Raw genomic sequence first — 6,012 nt, 5'->3', positions numbered from 1 at the left:
TCGCGCCTCTGCCACTTCTTTACCCGTCACCTCTCTTCCCGATCCTCGAAGATCCAAAGTCCTTTCGGTCGGACGCGAAAGCGCATGGTCCACGGTGCCTCCGGAAGCCCCCACTGTTCTCCTTCGCTCCCGCCCCTTTAACGCTCCTCTTCGCCCTGTTTCGAACGCTTCCGCGTTAACCCTGTCCCTACCCACACACCTCGTTCATCCCTCCTTCGAAACCTACGGTTCTCCTCGCCACCGTCGCTTCTCCGGCTTGCCATTCCATCCTTTCTTCATCCACTTTTTAATACTAGTTATCCTACTATTCATTTGCAGTAGTTTAGTCTTTTTCTTTTCATTTCATCTTTTTTTTCTTTTTTCAGTATCTTACCTTCGATCGTATCCTTCTTCGTTCTCTAATCCTACTGGCTGCTATTTCGTTACGTTCGCTTTTTTTCTTTCCTCTCCATCGTCCTTTTTCTTCCTCCTTTTGTGCGTATTTTACCGATTGCATTATTTTGCTTCGCTTTTTCATTACGCTAGTTATCGTATAGTGTTTCTTAGGTGTTCTTATTCTTCCGAGTATCTTGGTCATCTATGTTTCTTTTCGTTCTCAACGATCGCGATCCGATTCTACGTACGCACACCCTCGCGCCGTTTCTAAACCTACGCACCAAGTATATGTATATCCGTGTGTACGTATGTCGTTCGCTAAAAGATCGCCTTAACGCGTCGATCCGAAGCAGAACCGAAATCGCGTAGCCACCGAGAGGTTTTTCTTCTTTCTTAACGCGTTACGCGCTCGCGTCATCCGCCTCTGGGAGTCACCGTACAGTCATCTGCCATCAGCACCCTCAACGTATTAAATCGGTAAGCCGCTAAGCCATCGTTCCAAGCAAATGCGCGTTTCGATGAAACGTCCTTCCGAAGAATAAAACGTCCAAAGACCAAGATTCACACTCTCGAGAGAATCTATTGGGCTGGCGACTAAGTGATTGCGGATTTTGACATTAGATGGTATCGACAAAATGCGCGATCATTTAGTTGCCAATCCAATATCATACGTATGTACAATGTGTATACACTAAACGCGCATTATATTTGACTATTTCGCCCTATCGAGTTTGTCAGAACGCGTATTCTTATAAGCAGGTTACGAATGTTCGCGCAATTCCACGTTTCCACGAATACGCATATCTAAAGAAACGAAACACCACAAGATGAGCTTGTCTCTACCGTCGAATCTACCTCGTGTATTTTATATACTTTGGCGATAGTATGCATATGGTGTGCTCAAGTTTGCACAAAAATCCGCAGTCTACTAACGAGCACGTGCATCTCAGTTTTCAGATGCTTGGTCCGTCCGAACGATGATTTGTCAGGCCGTAATTCGTGTAATTGTTACGCTCGGTTTCGACGACTAACGAAGAGAAAGAAGAGAAAGCTGGACATCGGAAAAAGAAGAGAGAAAAGCTGCGATATTAGCGTATTAACGGTGGTGACTGAAAATAAAGGCAGACGGCGAGAAACTCGTAATGAGAAGAATCGAAGGCATCGAGGGGGAAAGACGAGGTATTCGCCGAGAGAACGCTATTAAGATTAAGATGCAAGGGGTGTGATAGAGGAATGGAAAAGCGGATAGTGGACGACGGGAATGCGGGCCGAGGTCGAAAGGAACGCCAAGCCTTCGTAGAATTCTCGATACGCGAACGCGTAGAAGCGTCGCTTTATTAAACCGGCTTTTATCACGTTCCAGAAACCGAGTCTCCAGTCTTTTTTCAGCCACGCGAGGCTCCAGAAAACGCGATCGATCGTTTTCATGCTCGGTGGCGCTCGTGACACACGTAAATGTGCGAAGCGAGATAAAGAAGATGATCAAACTCGTGCTCGTTTAGTATAAATTTATAACAAACTTTGGTACAAACGATAATCGAGTAATCGGTTCGTAAACTCGTTCACAACGATCGAACGAGCATTTTCGAGTCTTTCGTGGAGCTACGTCTTCGTCGAAGGAAGAACGAGGAACGCGTTTCGTCCGAAATAAGAAACGTCAATTTGTAGAGAAATTTTGTTGAAGCAACGCGATTAGCAGACAGATGTTTGCACTTTGTTTCAACTTCGAAGCATCGTGTGCTCCCAGCCAGCGACCAGCGATACACCGAACATTTGTTTCCGTCGCAGTGTGTTGTGACGCGTGATTTCCACTGTTCTTCGATCTTTACCACCTCGAACGGGAACAGGCAACGAGCAACACCTTCCGTGTTGAACTGGCAATGGAAAAGCGAACGAACACAGAGGAGGAACGTTGGAGAAGGAACAGCAACGTCGTCAGAAAGTTGCTCGTTGTTGCTTCAGCCAGGCCGCAGCTTACGAAAGGTGACGAGACTCGGTCGTCTGATAGCAACGGTGAACGACACCGATTAAAGTGGCGTAGCTACCGTGCGAATCGCGCCTCCCGTGTTACCACCTGTGGAGCCGAACGAGAAAGCGATATAGAAATTCCAAGCAGGAAAGCGAGTTCACTTGTTGATTTTAGGAAACTCTAGGGAAAACGCGCACCAGCTGCAACTTGTTGCTAAACCGGCACGCTTGCACGAGCAACTCGTTCGATCTTCTGCTGCTGCTGCTGCTGCTGTCGCTGCTTCTCGGTCAATTTCTATTCGTCTCGACTGGTTTGCACGGTTGCTCGATTGGAGCGTCGACAACGACCAAAGACATTTCGCACAGATAGAACGAGATAGAAAGCCTGTCCGCGACAGACGCCCCTCTATCTCCCTATTTCTATCTACTGTGCGTAATTAATTCAAGAAGAACGGATAGCGACGACACCAATAGAAGGCAGCGATACCGACGATCGTCTTTTACACGGATTCCTCGTTTTTCCCTTTAGCCTGTTCGTCGATCGTTTTCCTAACATTTTCTTTACCACCGGAGTATTCTCGTGAAGAGGGCACGCGGTTGTGTCGACTTCGAAGCATTCGAAATTCCTTTTTGCGCTTTTTTAAAACTCGTAAAACGGTGTGATAGAAATGGTATTTTGAAATCCCGAAAAGTGGCAATGTTTTATAACGCTGAATACGAATGCGTACTTTTGTTTTAGGGGAAAATTAACCGAAGACATTAGGCGCTTCTCCAGAAACTGTGTTGTTCGACGTTGCATCCACTAAATGTTCGAAACTCTGCATTCGATTAACTTGAAATTTTCACACGCTATTCCGCTTAACGTTACGTAGAACGTGGCGTGATATTCTTTTGATATCTTAATCCGTGCAGTTTGTATAAATGTTTCGAAGGTGGTTTTCTTCAGCGGGAAGTAAAATATCGTTTCTAACAAGCCGTCGTTTTCTTATTTTCCAAAATTAAGCGTCTAGCGTGAGGAAGGTGGCGAGTTTGCATCAAACCAACCGTACAGTCGTCTCGTCCTTGCTCGTTTCTTCTTTTCCAAACGCTCTCTCGTTCGTCTTCGCGATCTGTCGTCGGTAAGAGAAGGTCTCGATGCGATTCAAGCGACCCAAGTCAGGGCATCACGTTGACAGTAATCGTAAGAATGATGCCTCCGGATAACAATCTCGTCGAAATCCTAGATATCGTGGGATTACAGAAAAATTCACTTAACTGGTAATTGACGATGAATTCACCCATTTATTTATTTCTTCTCTCTTTTCCGTCTCGTCTATTTTGTTTATTTATTTATTTATTTATTTAACCAGCACGGATCATCGTATACACGAGAACACGAAAGTGTAAGTGTAGTGTAAGCGAAGCGTGAAAGAGCGAGCGCTAATTTCAAGTTACGATTTTTCAAATTTCACACGAGTTGTCAGCGTGGATGCTTTAAGGGAGTATTCTGGTCTAGAAATTTGAAAAAATCGACAATTTTTTTTTCATATTTCCAAAGTTTAGACATTCGAGAATATGCCCTTAAAAGGATTTTTCAAAATTTCAATTATTTTATGAGTTACAGCCATTTTTGCGACGCGTGTTCACGTTGTCCGAGTAAACTTGTCTCAAAACTTTAAACGCGTTTTTCTCGAAACTACTTTTTTCGAGTTGGCGTGCGCGATATCTCAAGTTCTAATGAACCGATTTATTTGAAATTTTGTCTGAATATTCCCTATATACTCCTCTATCGTCCGGAACACGCTCAGCTCAAAATCTTTAATATTACTATTTTTTAAACGTTCGGAATTGTCAACAAAACGTGCGAAATAAGAAATTTTTTTCCAAACGGCCGTCATTTTGTGAAAATATGTTGCATTGACTTTTCCAAGATTCAGACGATAGCGGCATCCATACTAATTAAGAATCTGTTCGCTTTTTTTGTTTCAAATGACCAGAAGGGTTGATATCATGCACGACACCCCATTTTTTTCGCAGCACCCACTTTGCCAGCTCGTAGCTTTTTAAATATTGAGCTTTTTTTCCAGTGAATTCTTTACGTAATCTCGAAATATCGATAAACAAATGCTAAAAAGAAGGATAGCAAAAATATTTTTTGTTTCGCTTGTACAGAGCTTCTTCAAAGATCGCCCGAAATTCATGCCTCCAGGCCAGAATACCCCCTTATGTTGCGTTTACATTGATCCAATAGCATCGCAGTCTAGCGATCCGATACAGCGCTTTCGTTCCAGTAAGCAATCCAATCCAGCGACGGGATCGAAAAGCTGGCTTTACGTTAGTCCAGTCGCTGGTTCCAGCGATTACGTTCCACAATGGTTCGACTGGAATTCGTCGATGTCTACTTTGTTCCAGATTTCTTTGAACCGTCGAATGTGGTGGACTACGGTGGCAGTGGATTCGCGTAAAAATCGGATAAAACAGCAGACGTACGCCTCAGCCAGCATCGGATACTGAACCACATCTGAATTCCAGTAACGCTGGAATGTCGCGTTCGCGGTAGCGTCGAGGATAAACGCAGGATTGAAAAGTAGACTTTCGGTGCAGTTGCTGGACCGGTGGATTGTTTATTAGAATGGTAAGACGGTCGACGAATGGATCGAGGATTTGAAAAAGTAGGGTCAGGTCCGCTATGGTTCTACGCTGTTCAAGGCGAACAAATTATCATGGTTATTTATTTATTTATTTATTCGCGTGGATAAAATTCCTTTGGTGTATACAATGCAGAGAAATGGGAGACATAGACGAAACATACGATATAAAAGTATAAAATGGAAGAAAAAGTGAACGTAAAATTTAGACGCATGTACCGACAAAGCTGGCGAACCGAGGACTGTTCACAGCGTTAAGAATATTTTTATAATTACGAAATGTTCCGACTGCCGATTTATTCGTTTCAGAGGCGACGCATCGTGGAAATTGTCAAGCAATTTTCTCGTTGTTTCCTCGCCTTTGTCTCTGTCCATCCTTGCGTCGAAAGCAAAGCAGAACTCGGCTTAACGACCTTTCGAAGACGTCGCGAGTAACGATTCGCCCGTAGCCAAAAACGTAGTAGTCCAGATCGAAGAAAAGAGTAACAAAAAGAAAAAAAAGAAAAAGAAGCAAAATAGCGAACGATAAGATAGACGTGATCATCGATAGGGAGGCCAATAGGGTTTCTCTAACGCAGCTTCAAGTATCGTCGACGAACAGGAACGTGGTTTTCTTTCTTCTGGCCAATATAAGAAGCAGCGCGTTCGTTCGCGCGTACCTGACCGCTAAAGGTGCGTTTACACCGAACGAACAAGGATATTCGCTCATCCGATTTGGCTAGCGTAAACTCGTTGGGAAGCATAACGATTTAGGTTTAAATTACTTAATTTGGAATTTTTCATTTACTTTAATTTTATTACCAGTATGTACCTAAATTAAATTACCTGTGTAATTACATTATAATGAACATAATAATAAACATAATTTATAGCGTAAATCGCTATAGCCCAATATCCTTATCTGATTTAAGGGTTGATGATATTAATTGAAGGATATTATATATGTTATTATTATTATGTATCAGTAAAAACTCGGAAATCTATCGACGTACCATCGGCAAATGTTTGAAGCGAAATTTTTTTAATGCTTCATATTCTTTTG

Source organism: Bombus impatiens, unplaced genomic scaffold (genome assembly GCF_000188095.3).
Source record: "Bombus impatiens unplaced genomic scaffold, BIMP_2.2 scf_0135, whole genome shotgun sequence".
Lineage (NCBI taxonomy): Eukaryota > Metazoa > Arthropoda > Insecta > Hymenoptera > Apidae > Bombus > Bombus impatiens.
This window is presented reverse-complemented; position numbering follows the sequence as displayed.